The sequence below is a fragment of the Corapipo altera genome, unplaced genomic scaffold (assembly GCF_003945725.1).
Source record: "Corapipo altera isolate COAL_440 unplaced genomic scaffold, ASM394572v1 169, whole genome shotgun sequence".
In the NCBI taxonomy this organism is placed as follows: domain Eukaryota; kingdom Metazoa; phylum Chordata; class Aves; order Passeriformes; family Pipridae; genus Corapipo; species Corapipo altera.
The window spans coordinates 2,131,674-2,148,466 of NW_020884946.1; positions in this window are offsets into that span (position 1 = coordinate 2,131,674).

The window sequence follows — 16,793 nt, forward strand, 5'->3', positions numbered from 1 at the left end:
TACTGGAGGAGATCAAGGTATGTATGTCTCTGATTGCTCCAGCTCTCTCTAGATGCTGTGGAATTGCTGGTGCCCTGCCTGGGGAGCTCCAGGGTAGCAATATCACTCACAGGAAGTTCAGCTCAACCTGGAGGCATCACAGACAAGTTAAAGTCCAGGTAGGGAATCTGATTGAAATGAACAACTTTCTTAGTGGGTTGAGGTCTCCATTAAAATCTGAATATATGTGTCTTCTCAGCTGTACTGCCCTCCTGAGGGCTGCAAGGGTGAGTTGGTTTCCACTCACAATTTAATCATCATATCCTTTTCAGGGTCTTTTCCAGGTCTAGGATTGCATTAGGTTTACAGGACCACCCACCACCACCTCCCCTTCAGCTTGTTCCCATGGGGTACTTCTGCTCATCACACTCCTTTTGCCTTAGCAGGAGCAGGAGAGGTTGGAGATGCCACAGCTCTGGAAACACAGACCACACAAACCCCAGCTTCCAACCCTGGAGGAGAGAGATGCACCAAGGGAGACTAAACGAAGCCTTTTTGAGTGCTGAAGGTGGGAATGACATACACATGAGGACCCTGCTGGACCTTCCCCTGAGCCAGTGCCACCTTCCCAGGTGCTTCCTCAAACTGCAGGTGTCAAACATGGTATCTGGTAAAAGAAATTACCTTTTTTTTTCTGAGTAACTTTTGGACAAGGTCACCATTTTTTGAAATGGTGCATTTTTCTTCAAAGGACATTGGAAACCCGCTGATCTGTATTTTTATTCCCCCCCCCCCCCTTTTCATTTTTTTCCTCTCATTCTCTTTTTTATTTCAATTTTCTTTTTCCACTTTCAATGTCTGGATCCTCCAGTCCTCCCATTAAGTGGAAATGTTCCTTTGAGTGGGAAGCTGCAGGGATGTGTCTGGGTGAAGCCTCCCAGGGACGTCTGGCCCTGAGCTCGGTGGGAACGGACTCTCAGTCACTCAGAGCAGACTTTTTTTTTGTGTGTGGCAGTCACTGAAAAGTGCCTGGTATCTGCCTGTGCTGTTTCAAATGTAAGTCATTCAAAACATTCCCCGTGTTCGGTTTTTTTTTTTTTTTTCTCATAAAACTGCTGAAGTACATCCTGTACAGCGAACAAATTACTCAGCTTTAAGCAGATACTTATGCTAATTATCCATGGGAAACTGTTTCTGCTATTGTAGTTTTTCATCTGCTGGCATAATATTCGAAAGGTTTTATGTGGCGTTAACTATCAGCAGTAAAATCCCCCAAAAGTAACATGAGAAGGAAGAATCTGCTCTGCATACATTTATTTTCTTTAAATGTTCTTGATTTGCCATCTATGAGATGAAAGTGTTTACACTCAGCACTCCCTCCCCATCACTACAGCAGCGTCCTCCCCCTGCCTGCTCTTCCTTCAGTTTATTTACCGAAGAATATTCATATTTTGTAAATCCCAGGTATTTATTCCCTTGATTATTTTGGCATGGTGCATTTTGAGGATGTTTGCTTTGTTTTAAGCAAATCCTTTTTCTGCCTTTGAAAAGCAGAGCACTAGTAAAAACAAAGGCAACAGCAATATTTGTTAATGTAAGTCCACGCTCCTAAAATATTTATTCTTTTTTCATATGAAGAAGATTAAATGCTTGCAAAATTCTACAGACACATGCACATATTTGACCCAGAAGGACATCTCTTGGGATTTGTAACAGCAAATGTGTGTTGAACAAAACGTCTTGGCCCTGCACAAACTTACTTTGTGTTCTAAAAGCCAAAAACTTCATTTTAGCATGACCTTAGAAGAATAGTGATACTTTTAGTATTTCCTGGTATTTGGTGCAAGGAATGTTTTTATTTGAATGCAGATGTCATTTGGTTTACAGGAAGGATTTGGTAACATGTCCATGCCAGTACTGCACTTATCCCAAATTTCCTGCTATGGAGGAAGAACATATGTCAAAGCTCACTGTTTGTTAAATTGAAAAGATTCAGTACACCAGAAGCTTCTCTTCTAAACATTGTGACTTTGTGCAATTTACAGAATGTTCTATCTCCATTAAACAATAAACCCTTGACCCCTGGAGCTGGCTTTCAGGATCCTGCTATTTGAGAAGGTAGACATAATGGATGGCAATAATAAATGAAAAGTTCAAGAGGTTAAGAAAAACTGTTTAATTATTTCTCTAGAGCGTGGGCTGCAGAAGAATTGCATATCTGCCTTCTCTCTTGCAGAAACCCTGCAAGGAATGACTCCGGCAGTGCAGCTCAGGCAGGGTATAAAGCAGGTTGCTGGCCCTCAGCTGTGTTTATGAACAAACAGTCTCTGGATACTCTTCCATCCCTGAACCTTTCAGCTTTCTGTGAGTTAACTCCCTGCCAGCAGCGAGCCTGTGCCAGCCCCACAAACCTCAGCATCTGTTTTGCAAGGATCTTTTATTTGTTAGCATGTGAAAGCTATTGCTCATGTGTGCTTCCCAGCTGTGGTGGACTTGGGCTTGGTATCTTTAAAGAAATCTTTGCTTTATTTGGTTGTTAAACCCAGACACACACAAAGCAGCGCGTTCTCCCCCCCCGTTACGTGAGCCTGTAATGCAACCTCTGCTAACAGGTCACTCTTCCCTGCCTTTCCTCTGTGGTAAAGTGAATTCAGGACAAACTTCATTATGACAAGAAAATCGGGAGGCTTTTCCTTCCTCTCCTTGAAGGGGCAGCTCTCTTTTTCATGCTCCTGTTTGGTTTCTGTCACAGTGTTTGCTGCATTCGATTACTATGGGCTTTATCATGGGACTGAAAGCCCTGAGCTAAAATCATCATCATCCAGTTATGCAAGTCACTGTACAAACACTCAGCGAGAGAAAGGCTGCTCCAAAAACAGCCACGGCAGGGCAAGGGGTGAGGGAGACACAGACCAGAGTCAAGCTCAAGCACATCCAGAGCAGAGCCCCAGAAAGGAGCTCTTGAAGTCCACCAGCCCTTGTCCACCTGCTGATGAACATTTCCTTCTCTTGGACACAGAATCCCAGAGTGGTTTGGGTGGGAAGGGACCTTAAAGCTCATTCAGTTCCACCCTCCTGCCATGTGCAGGGACACCTTCCACTAGATTCAGTTGCTCCAAGCCTGTCCAGCCTTGCCTCGAACACTTCCAAGGATGGGGCAGCCACAGTTTCTCTGGACAACCTGTACCAGGGCCTCACCACCCTCACAGGGAAGGATTTTGTCTCTGCCTCCTGTTGTGGTGTCTTTTGGGAGGTCTTCCTTGTACCTGGAGTGTGTCAGGGCACAGGTATGGGTTGGACGCAGTGGTAGGGTCGCCCAAGGAGGAGCTGGACCCTTTCTGTCACTGGGACACAGAGCCCTGTCCTGCAGTGGGAGAACTACTCTGGTGAATTCCCCCCACCTGATTCCAAGGGCAAATGTTCTGCTTCGGGATCAAGTTTGCCATGCAAGATGTGGTTAGTGACATGGTTTAGTGGTGGGCTCAGAAGTACTGGATTAAGTGTTGGATTCAATGACCTTAAAGATCTTTTCCAACCTAAATGACTCTATGATTCTATGCTTGGCCCCCTTTTTTATGTGTCTTGTGTGGCTCGAGCCTTCCTATGAGGGTGCTCTGGAAAAGGAAAGTCATCATTTAATGCTGGGGCCAGGAGATGAAGCAGACACTCCTTTGGGGTAAATCAGCTTGTATACATGATCTCCAAGATCCCAGATCAGTCTGTGTTGGCTAGAGAGTTGGCCAAGGGCTTTTTATGACAGCTTTTGAAAGAGCTTTAATAGCTTTTCACACTCACTTTCTCCATCTAAGTGCCTTGATCTGCAACTTATACTACCAGGAGTAATTTTCCCAACATGGGCCTGATGTAAGAAGAATGGCTTGACTAGTTCTTCCTAAATAATGCCCTCCAATCAGCTTTCCCTCTCTGCTTACTGTGTTGGATATGAAAGCATCCCAAACACAATCTCCTGGTCTCCCCACAGCTCCGTCAAGAGGGTGGGAAACACAACATCAGGTTGTGACCCTGATTGGACCCCTTCTGTTTAAAATAAACAGCCCGGGTTTCACGTAATGTTATATTCCATCATGAGCCCTGGAACAACAACAGTGTGGGAACCACTCATGTGACTTCTGTGGGATAGGATAAGTCAACAAACAGAAGGAGCGTTGGGCATTGGTGGCTCGTGCTGCAGGTGGGGTGGGACGTGATCTCAATCTGCCACCACGTGAGCAAAAGGGCTTTCCAGAGCCACCACCTGTAAAGCACAGAACAAAAAAGAAATTCTTTAGACCCAAAGTAAGTTATAAGAAGAAGTACATGTGAACATCATTTGCAAGGATAAATATATGGTAAAATGGTTTATTGTTTATTGTGGAAACATCCCCAAAATGTGTTTGCAAGCAGTCTCCTTCTGCACCGCTGAGGTTGTGATGCAGCCTCGTGCCCAGGTTTGGGTTCTTTCCACAGCAGAGATGATTTTGGTCCATTAGCCATAGAGAGGCTGCAGCCATGGCCTGTAGATCATGGGAAAAACTCAAAAAAGTCTATGGAGTCCAGAGGTGTAGTGAAGTGAGAACATAGCCTGTGTTCTCACACAGATTCTGCCACATCCTGGCAGAATCACCAAAGCAGAGGGATTTCTCCTCTCTGTCACACTCCAAGAGTACGTGACATTTTCCTCACACTGGCTACTTCTACAAGGAGAAGGCCGTGGGATTTTGAGGTCAGTCTTCCTTGGTAAATTCCCCATCAGCTAATGACTAAAGTAACGATTCCCCACCCTGTCCCCTCCCTTCCCCTCATGGGTGTGGTTGAAGAACAGTCTCATTTCCACTCAAGAAGGTGTAAGGAGGAGCTTTGGCTCCTGGTAAAAGCTGTCCCTGCTTGACCTGGATGCCGGCGGTATCTGGCCCTTTGGCCTGGGGAGGTTCAAGGAAACTGAAAGGGATCATGACCAGGTCCCTCCCTTGGATGCTGCTGGTCACACAAACTGGCAAGCCTCAGGCTGGGAAGCCTTCACTGCATCCTTCTCTGGGCACGCTGAGTGTCTCTTGGCCCCAGGACAGCTCCAAGTCCAGCCGGCATCCTGCCAGCACCCGTCCAACCACAGCACAGTGCAGGCTTTGGGCCATGTTCAAACCACTCACTGCAGCCCCAGAGACAGCTTCAGGCACCTGGGCTTGCAATGACCCAAAGCCTTTCCACCTTTTCCTGTGGGTGATGTGTTCCACATCCACATTGCTCCTCTCTGGAGCGCCTTCGAGTGTCCCCACCTTTTCTGGAGCTGATTTGACCTCATTATGTGATGTTCCTCTTCTATTTAAACCTCAGCCAAAAAAAGGTTCTTCCTCATGGTCATCAACTGCAGGCTCCCTATCTCCAGATTTCCTTAGGCAGCTTTCCCACCATCATAGGCTGACAGGTACAAGCAAAATGAAGGGAGCAACTGGAGAAAGCCCTGAAGTCGCCGGTCCATCCTGTAAGCAAATGGCACATATGAAGTCTCCTCTCAGGAGATTTTTATTTTACTTCCTTTTGGGGGAGGACACCCTGAAGTACACAAGGCACATGGCTGGGGCGGGATATGACTAATCCCCATGGGGTTTTTTATGCTTCACACCGTGTGCCAGCAACGATGTCTCACTTCTGCAAAGCCACCCTTCAGCCCCAGCCAGGGCAGACACAGACCCACCACCCTCGTGGTTTTCTCTGCATACCACTGAGGGGGATAGTTTCTAAGGAATAGGTGACACCATATCTTGGCAATTTGGTGACAGAGCAAACCAACCACGATGGCAAATTTTCTGCTCCTGTGAGTGCACAGGGAGATGACTGTCACTGCTGGAGTCACCCCCTCCCCTGGCATTGTCCCTCATCATCTTTGCACAGCAGCATCAGGAGGGAGTTTTGGTGTCTTGCAGGTCTGCCAGAGGAACGAGGGGGACCTCATACAAACCGCTTAGGGACACCCTGGCCAGGAGAAAGCCAATGAAAATAATGACTCACTTGACCCCTCACAAGACAGCCAGCACCCAAAGTTTTCCACGCAGTTAAAAAACACCACGCACTGGCCTTGAATCATGTTGGCCATGCCAGACTCCCACCTGTTTATGTGGAAAACTTTATGCACCCAAAGTATGAAGTTTTTCAACATAATGTGTTGGGTGGATCAAGGTTTCCATGTGCTCCAGAGCTGTCAAAAAGCAGTGCCTTAGTCAACACAGGATGATACAAGGAGGGCACAGAAAGTTTGAGCCTTCAGGAACTCATTTACAGTGGCTCTCTCATTCCTTAGGCACTCACCTCTCACCTCTCACCTCCTGCCCTTCAGTGCACAGAGTGCAGATTCAAGCCAGCTCTGGAGGATGAAAGAAAAACCCCACTCCTGCACTGCTTTGCAACTGTGCCCTGGGGGAGAGGCTGGACAGAGGTACCCCCTCACAACCGAAATTGAGAGGATGGTGGGCACAAAACATGGCACACGTGACAAAGTGGAGAGTGGACTTAGGTAACACTTCTGACTTTAGGGTCTAAAAGCAGAAGAGCAGGTGATTAGAAAGCCTCATTTGGAAAGAAGAAGGTTGGACTCTGCACAAAATGTTTGCAGCAAAGGATCCTCTCTCAGGGGAATTGCCCTTGTCCAGGACTAGTGCTGACTGGCTTTAATCTAGGATGAGAGGCTTGTCTGAAGAAACTGAGAAAGGCACCTGGGCAAAGGCAACAGTTCTCCCAGATGCTCTGGAGCCCATGAACACGGGAGACAGTGCAACTTCCCAGCCAGCTCTTGGGCAAGGGTGTGGAGTGTCCTGATTCCAGACTTCCTTGCTGCTATTTGAATACTTGGCCCATGTTCCATCCCCTGAAAGCAGGGAGAATACAGCATTTCTTTTCCCTTTGTAGCAGCCTTTTATATATTTTTCCTTCAGCCATGGAACTACAGAACTTCAGCCTGGGAGGGTCTCAACAGGTCTGTGGCTTGAACAGAGTCAGCATTGAAGTCAGATCAGTTTGCTCAGGGTTTTTCCAGTCACATCTAGAAAACCTCCAGTTTTTCACTCTCCGAGTTCCTGACTGGTATTAAGTCCCCTTTTGAACTTTCACTTCCCAGGCTGAACAAGGTCTGATCGTTCTGCATCTCCTTATAGGGCATGTTCCAGTCCATCTTGGTGGCCAACTCCTAAACTCAGCCCAGTTTATCAGCATTTCCTTTGTACTGGGGAACCCAAGTCTAGACACTGCATCCCAGACAAGATCTAATGAGCCCCTGGGAAATGGGAATAATCACGGCCTCTCATCTGCTTGCTGTGCTCCTGGTGTACATTTCTCACATGTCACAATTTGCTATGGGTGTCTCAGCAAGCACTTAGGAAATCTCCCGGCCAGAACCACTTCCAACAGCAGAGTGCAGTTGCATTTCCCAAGCCCAGAGCAAGAAAACATCAAATAGTGATAATAAATAGCAATGTTATTTGACTGAAAAAATACACGCCCCAATTACTGTGATGAATTCTCTTGCTGGAGAAGCCACGCCGCGAAGGGACGGGTGTTCTGGGGACAGTCACACTGAAGCAATGCAATTCTTCCTTGCTGAGTTCTCTTCTTGGAGGCTGCTGAGCTGAACTCTTAAGTTGGTGGAGGTCCTGGGGCTGCAGCGGTGAGTGACAGCTTTGTTAAGCTGTGATTGATGACTTTGCTACCAAATTCTGATTAATATTTCCTTCCAAACCCTCCTTGCCCTTGCAATATGCTGTCCATTAGCCCCTGCCAATATCTGCCTCGAATAACCTCCTGGCTGTGATAGGAGTTGTGTGATTATAGTTATCTAAGTGTGTGAATAATTGGGAGGTTATGCCATATTACATGCTTCATCAAGTCCTCTATTCAAGACTCAGGGAAACATTTGAAGTTCAACACTATGTCTCAATTATGCCTGAATTTCTGGCAAGGGAAAAAAAAAACACGTCCCATTAACGAAGCTGTCAAAAACACATTCTGCTTTAAATTTCCTGGGACAATTGGACAATGAAACTTGCTCACTCAATAAAGAGCTGCCTTCTCCTCACAGCATTAACAGGCTCTTGAATTTATTGGATTTTTTTCTTGCTTAGGCTCTGAAATGAGATCTTGATAAAAAGGAGTTGTGCAGTAAATGAGTAAGTTCTGTAAACAATAAATTCTGTGCTGAAACATTTATCTCCAAACAGTCTATATGGAAAGCAGTGCTGTTCTGGTGGGGTATGGAATGAGTTTGTTCTGTGGTGATATTTGTAAATTATAAAAGAAATAAAGTAGGCCTGTTGTTGCAGTTCTGGTGCAATATGCTTGTTACTGAAAGTGAGACTTTATTTTTAAGTGTGCTCTGGAGGGCACAGCTTTGGCCTGGGACTCTGCCCCAGGCAGCTTTACACTTTAGGAACTCAATGGGGGACAAACCTATCTGTATTCTGACAAGTTTCTTTGAAATTTCAGGAGCAAAGAGCAAAGGGTTATTACAGAGTTATAGTTGTCAGCACTGGACACCATCACAGGCTCTTCAAAGGAGAACTGGACTTCTGGCTGGGAAGCCAAATTTCCATCTGATTTTTCTCCCAGTGCTCACAGTCCTGTCTTCTGGCAGCTCCTGTGTGCTCTACCAGGATGAGGGAAACTGGTACAAGCTGAGGTTCAGAGTGAGCAGATACAGACTGAGAGCTGGATGGAGAGGTGTCCAAGAAGAGGTAGGAGGGGTAGAAGGTAGAAGGATAGCCACAACCATCACCCCTTCAGCTTGTTCTGCTCCTATTTCCAGTGACAGACTGGTTTGGGACTGGGAAGTCACCACTGAACTCGTTGTGGCAGAGGAAAATGGCATCATCCTTTTTTATTAAAGACAACATCCTTTTTTATTAAAGACAGCATTGAGGACGTTTTTCTTGCACAGCTTCTCCAAGAAGAGGAGGTCATCTGCATACCAGCTTCCTGCCGGTACATCAGGGTTGTGATTTTGTGGAGGGGAATTTTGTGTGCTGCTCCATCATAACAGAGACCGGGCAGGGACCTGTCCATGGTCATTCCTGTAAAGTAACACAGATGTTCTGTATAAAGTAGCACAGAACATCAGGGGTGCCAGAGTAGGAGTGGTGGGTTGTGCTTTATGCTCTTGCTCCGTGTGTGCTGAGCAGGGGCCATCAGTCGTGGTAGCTCCCTAGTTCATGGCTGTGGAGGGATGGCTGTGCAATGCCAGGTCACCCATGAGATGGTGACAGAGCCACGCCTTGGGTTGCCCAGTGCATCAGGCAGCCCTGCTCCCAGGAATGGCACAACCAGGGACTTCTCCTCACAGCTGTTTTTTCCTGCTCTCGTGGTGGGAAAGCAGTCTGGCAGGCTCAGTGGCAAGGTGCACAACCATGAAATCACCTTGGTGGGGACAGTAGCCATGTGGGTGGCAGCTGTTCCCCACTTTCCCTCCCCCTTTTGGTCCTTCCCTTCCTCTCTTGGGGTGCTCCCTGCTGCAAATCCCACAGGGAACACCCCTTCTCTGGGCTGGCCATGCTGTGGCCATAGTGGTTCTTGCGATGCAACCATATGGGGAAAGACAAGGCAGGGAAAGGCTGCAGGAAAGTCATAGCAAGGTGAATGTATGAACACAGACCAAGTGTATTTATCTTTCCCGAAATATTGCAAAATACGTCCAGACTTGGCCCACAGTGAAAGCACAAGCAGTGAAGAAATCTAAAGCGTGCAGATGCATTGCATACCAGCGTGGAAAAGCGACAGCAAGACAGGGCCAAAGCAGGCCAACCACACTCCCCTGGGAGTCTAGGAAATAAGTGAATCAAACAGGGCTTGGGGCCAAAACAGGCCAAAAAAGGATCCCTTTAGGAATCCAGGAAATAGAATGAATCAAAGTGTGTTTGGGGCTGATACAGGCCAACCACAATCCCTCTGGAGTCCAGAAAATGAGTGCAAGTATTGTCCAGGCCAAGACAGGCTATTAAGCTTTCCCCCACCACGGGACAAGTCAGTTGTGAACTGAAGAAAGTGGGGCCATTCTGCTTTGCTGTGAACAGGATCCCAAACTACATGTCAGCAGCCTTCTGCTTGCCCAGTTCCTCTTCTGAAGCCTGGTGCCCCAGGATGCATGGCTGGTGCTTTGGGGTTGAGTCCCCTCCTGGCCAGGACTCTCCCTCTGTAAATTCTCTTTAGCTTTCCACGGTCCCTTTAATTGTACAGTCATTAAAGTTTCATAGACTCTTTATAGTTTCATAGAATAAAGGTTCAAAGAATATTTTGTTATAGAATATTTTATGATTTCATAGAATATTTTATTTTTATAAAGCTTCATAGAATCATTAAAGTTGGAAAAGACCTCCAAGTTCATCGAGTCCAGCCTTTTGACCCATCAACACTTTGTCAACCAGATCAGAATCCGAGTGCCTTGGAAATTTCCAGGGATGGGGACTCCACCACCTCCCGGGGCAGCACATTCCAATGCCTGACCACCCTTTCTGTGAAGACATTCTTCCTGATGTCCAACCTGAACCTCCCTTGGCACAGCTCGAGGCTGTGTCCTCTCATCCCATCAGCAGCATCCAGTGGTCCTGTGACCCTCGTTTTGCCTTTCTCTGGGGTGTCCTGCATTTGGGCATCTCCAAATGAGGATTTTTTAAAATTTTTTTTTTTCTCCTGGCAAAGAGTCACAGCCATAAACCATGGGGGGCCTCAGTGCCTTCCCTCAGAGGTTGTCACCGCTATCACTGAAGGGTCACGAAGGGAGTAAAACAAGAGGCCACTTCATCCATGAAGCAAATGGTGGGTAAATGGAGAATAAATCAGGGGAGGTACTGACAGTCTGCAGTCAGGCTCGGGGATTTACTGTTGCAGAAGTTTTATTAATAGAACTGTGGGTATAGAAAGACTGTCTGTGACGGGCTGTGGCATAATTTAATGATCAGCAATGACAGAAAGCTGAGATAAGGATAACTGCAGTATCCATATTAGCAATGTTTCCTCTCTGTGGTGGCTTAGCTCCCTCTGAAGGGCCACCAGAGATGAAGTAAATTATGGTTAACCTCACCTTGGATGTCCCTGTTCTGCGCCCCTCCATTAAAGCAGATTGCTCTTTACTAGTGAGAAAAGCTTTAGATACCAGCACCCACCTGAGGGTCGCAGGCAGTGAATTGTCCCTTGGGCTGAAGAAGAGAGGGAGGAGGTCCATCAGGACAAACACCTCAGCGTGGCCTTCAGAGGGAGAGAAAATACCAGCCCAGGGCTGCAGCTCTGGAGAGTGGAGTGAAAAGAGACAAACACGGCCAGTCAGTACCTAAAACAGGATTTTAAAGTAAGTGACCTAATCTTAGTCACCCCTGAAGTCCATAAATAGCTTAGGCAATGCCATGAGGAGTCTCCTGTGAGATACTTGTTGTTAAAAATGCCACCATTGCTTGCGTTGGTTTTGCCGACCTCCAGAGCAAACAGGTTCCTTTGCCTCACAACATCCTTTACCTTCTTAAAAGGAACTGAGAACACAAATCTGGCACCACTGTGGTTAGTCTCAGTCTTTTAGCTTTGGGTCAAATTGCTACTGAGTAGGGGAATTTCTGTAGTAGGATGCAGAGATGGAGGCAGCAGCACAAATATTCACTCTGCCCCAAACTCAGTTTATTAGTGTCTCTTTTCCTGATGGACTCACTGAACCAAAGTGCAAAAGTCATTTCCCTCCCTGTCTCTTTGATGCTCCAGTAAATGAATTGACCTGGAGCCTGTAACACAGCCTGTCAAAATAAGTTTCTGGAATTAAACTGAATTTTCTGGATTAAAAATGCAAACTCATCCAATGCAGCAAAATCACTGCAAATTCCTTTTTATTTGGTTGAGTGGTGGACACTCCCCAGAGTCTTCCCGGGGAAAGTCAAAAACCATGTGTGTCTTGTAATTAGATCTAAATGATTATGAAATTTTGGGAAATTGGTGTTTATGACACCTGCTGAGGTGCACTTCCTCCTCCTGCTGAGAGATGACAACGCAGGAAAAAGACCAAGCCTAACTTGTCTGACCTCCCTCTGACCTACGACAGAATCACTCAAGACAATTTAACCTGAAAAACTGATGGGTTCCCGGTTGTTTGTTGAACTGAAAAAAAAAATAAAAATTTCACTTCCAAGTACTAATTTTCATTACTTTGCATCTTACTTTGGGGGAAAATTCAGAGTTATTTTGAAACCACAGGTGATATGACCAACTAAAAGCTGGGATTTAAGCATTGGTTTTTATGCAGCAGATGGATAAACTATCAGTCACTCGCCTGTAGGTGGAAAAATCTTTGCTTAAGCCATTAACACTCCCTAGTGTAATACTACCTGTGTTAAGCAAAGGGAAATCTGTTTTCTTACTGTGATTTGATACTGGGAAATAACAGGAGGAGATAAGCTCTATAACAGCACTGGAAACGTGTCTGTGGTAATAAATGAGTCACGCAGCAAAGCTGTCCTTGCTGCTCAGCCCACGTTGGCATAAGTCTGGCTCTTTCACAAGGGGCCTGGGGGCAAGACAGCCCTGAGACAGGCTGCAGACAGAAGGAAGAAAGGGAGAAGGCATTATATCTCATCCTGTGAGCTTCCAACATCCCTCCTGCCACTTTCCCCATGATCCACAGAGGGATGCCCCAATTAACGCAGTGACAGCGGAATTACATCTGGCTGCGGCTCTTGCACCCGCAGGTGCTCTCCCACATCACTACAAACAGCTCTGCTTCACAGCAGAAATTTTGTCCTTAGCTGCTCCCGTTCGTTTCCGCACGCTCCAAGCGTCCGGATCCAAGAGGGGGGATGGCTTCCAAGGCGAGGAAGCACAGATGTTGGGAAATCCAGGAAGGAGGCTCATCTAAGTATTTAAATATGCGGCTGCTTAAGTGCGTGGCTTACCCGTGGAAACTTGTGCTTCTGATAGGCCCCATCCAAAAGTCACTGAAGGCAAGGAAAAGGTGTCCCTGGAGTCAGATGAGGTGAAGCCGTACTTGCAGGAATAAGCGTTTATGCTGCCTTGAGATGTGGACCCTTAAAAAGCCATCACGTGGCACTTGACTTCCACGTTGGCCCCGAATTATTGGGTTCCATGATCCAAACACGTGCCTGTTTCAATGTTACTGGCTAATCTCACTGTTATTTTCTGGAAGAGATCTCTGTCTAGTAGCTAAGAGAAGGTTGGGGAGGTGTGGTGTGTGGGCTTCTCTTGTGAAGCTTCTCATGTGGACACAAACAGCAGAAGTTTCCATGAATGATGATGATGATGATAATGATTTTGGCCAAGGTTTCAACCCTTCCCACTCTGTGAAAGCCTGTGTAGTCCTGCCCTGGACATTTTATCTACTAGAGTGTCCACTGGCTATTTTCTATCTTATTCCTAACTAACAAATGTGAGGCTCCTTTTTATCTCTTCCAAGTCATGGGGAGAGTAGGACATGTAGAAAGGTCTTTATCATCTCTTGCCGCTTGACAAGACTTTAGCAAAGACTGCAGAGGTCTGGAATAGCTTCTTAGAGCACCATGTAGTGATTTAAACATAATCCCATCCACAAATTTAACAAGCTCCTTCTTGAAACTGAAAAGGAGCCTTTTGCCCTTGGTAACCCACAAGAAAATCATTCTGGCATTGTATCTTTACAGAAAGAGAGAGAGGGGGCTCCCAGTCTCCTATAGAAGCAGGACCAAACTTTTGAAGACTTCATTCACCTGCAGAGGTGAATGAAAAGACAGAAGGTTCTTTGACACTCAAGGTGGTCTTGGTATTCCTGGTGCTGTGGTTGGAAAGGCCAGAGGTTACACGCAAGTGGAAGGGTTCTACCCATCATTTCCCATGCGAGCCCAAGCCTCTGCCCACCTCAGGCAAGATTCCTCCCTAAAATACACCTTGGAACCTTGTGTCCAGGCCAGCTGTGATTTCTGGGCCAAGGCACCATTTCCTCTTGTGTATGAAAACATTTCTTTTTCCCTCACCACTGAAACCCTCAGGTTTAGGATTTCTCCCAGCCTTTGTGGCCACCCAGGTACACAAAAGCCTGACTCTATGAGTAGCTAGTGGCCATGTGGATGTTCACCTTGTAGAACAGCATGGGCTTTAAAGTGTTTTGTGCTGCAGGTCCCCACCAGTGCTGGTGACTTCAACGCATCACTGGGCACGCCAAGTGCCTGTGTCCCACAGGGCAGTCCAGGGTTTCACAGTTCAAGGAATGACTCAGTTCAGAGACCTTAATGCTCTGTGTGGTTAAGCACTCTCTCAGTCCTCACCAAACACTGGGGAACACATGTGCTTGCACTAATGGGTACATTATTTCCTGAACGAGTGTGTATTTTTGCATTTCCTTTCTTTCCTTTTTCTCTTTTGCTCTTTTTGAACCGTGAAGGCCAAATCCACAACCGACATAAATCAGACATGCAGAGCCCAGACCAGTTTGTCCCAGATGAAGATCCTTGAGAGATTTAGAATCTCTGCTTCTCATTTGTGCAGGTTCTCAAAGTTCCTGACACAAGAACATTTTCCCAGACCTTTCTTGTGCAAGCAGGTGAATCCAGAGTTTTTGCGAGCCATCTGTCTCTACCATCCTTGTTTTTGATGCCACAAGTTGTTTATAAGGTGACACAGGGACTGTAGAGAGCATTCTGACTCTCATCTCAGTGTGACATGTATGCTGTGCCTCTTGGAGGCTTTTTCCGAAACAGCCTACAAGTGTGAAGTCTTTTCTCTATTTCCCCCCTTCCCTCTTTTCCTCATCTGCTCCTGTTTTCAATCACAGACTGCCCAGGCAGCGTAGTGGTCAGGCTTAAAGACTTGCTAGAACTGGATTCAAGATTTATGAGAACTAGATGTAACCAGGCCTCTCCCAGAGGTTTGGGAAGAACAGCTGGAGTCTGGCACTTTCCATCATGACAAGGACTATTAAAAACTAAGAGCTGAACTGCAAAAAGCCGGTGGGGGGAGGGAAATGTTTAGGCTTAAAATGCACAACAAGCGCCTGCAGTATCCAGTCCGTCTGCACAGGGGCCAATTCTGACAGCAAACGCCTCTTGCAGCTGCTGAGAGTTGGGCTTATTTTAGAAACCACTTTAGAAACAAGAGGTTAAAAGAGAAGACGGAGGGCGGGGGGGTTTCAGGCTGCCTGTGTGTGATCCCCGGGTGCAGAGCCCTGACTGGCGGTTCCCATCCCGCGCTGCCTGGAGGCCCTTTCGGCCGGGCCACCCCACCCAGGGCTGATGTAATGGATGTAATGCACCCCGGCCGGCTGTGTTTGTCGAGATCACCAAGGCGTGCGTGTGTCCGGCCTGCCCAAGCCAGGGCTGCAAAGCTGCTCCACGGCAAGGAGGAGGAGGGGGGGGACGTCGGTGGTGCAGGGAAATTCGGAGGCTTTGAGCTCCTCCTGCCTGAGGGTAGCATGTCCCCGTCCTTACTCTCCATGCCCTCCATCCTTGTAGGGCCATCTCGTTGTACAGCCTGTCCCATGCCCAAGGACTGCTCAAGGGTCAGCTCCAGTTGGGGTTAGGGACGAAGAGGGGGAAGGGCCCTGGGGGGAAGGGCCCTGAGGGGAAGCTGTGTGAGGAGTGGCTGAGGGCACTTGGTGTGTTCAGCTCGAGAAGAGGAGACTGAGGGGACACCCCACTGCAGTTACAACTTCCTTGTGAGGGGAAGAGGAGGGGCAGGCACTGATCTCTGCTCTGTGGTGGCCAGTGACAGAACCCAAGGGAATGGCCTGAAGTTGTGTCAGGGGAGGTTTAGGTTGGATATTAGGAAAAGGTTCTTCCCCCAGAGGATGGCTGGGTGCTGGAACAGGCTCCCCAGGGCAGTGGTCACAGCACTGAGCCTGACAGAGCTCAGGAAGTGTCTGGATGATCCTCTCAGGCACATGGTGTGACTCTTGGGGATGGTCCTGTGCAGGGCCAGGAGTTGGACTCGATGATCCTTGTGGGTCCCTTCCTTCCAGCTCAGCATATTCTGTGATACCGATTCTGTAACTCATGGACCTTAAACTGCTGTCACCTGGCTTGAAACCAGAAGTAGAATGGGAAACCTGGAAGGGAAATGGTGTCACTGCTGGAAAACTGTGAGGACCACTGGTGTTAAGTCTCCATGGCAGGTGCCTTGTGCCTTCACTGATGGCAAGGTGGGGGATGTGTCAGCACAGCCAGACTAGTCATATTAATTATTTATTTTCTAACCAGCACAGCACAGATGACTATTTCAGACCTGAATTGCCCACTGACAAAGGTGTCAGTGTTGATTCATAAGGGATTCCACACCCCTGACTCCTGTGTCCCATTTAAATACCTACAGCTCTGTGGGATGATTCCACATGAGGATGCTAGCAAAAAAAAGCAAGTTGGATTTACCAGCGTTTCTACCTGCCTCTGATCAAGGCTGTTTCATGCTGTAAAATAATATGTTTCTAATTTGCAAGGAAAAGAAACAGCCTCCCTCTATCTGCTTTGCTTGTCCTGCTCCACAGCTTTATCTGAGAGAGAGCCACCAACAGTGAGACATCCCAATGTGGCCAAGATGAGGGGATCTGTGCTGCCTTTTTCTCTGGAGGTTTCATCCCCTATTTCAATGGGAATTCTAGTGGTTCTGGCTAGAGGAACACCCACCTTCATCCATTTATTTTGTTTTGTGCCAAATCGTATTTCAAAGCTCTCCGTTAGTCCCAGACAGACATCAAAAACACCCAAAAGGCTTCACAGGCTGACCTTGACATCCGTCTGGGTATCCATACCATCTGTTGAACATCCCTCTCTGTTGTTCTGCAATACTAATTGACATCCCACACCACCTCCTTGGATCCTTTTTCT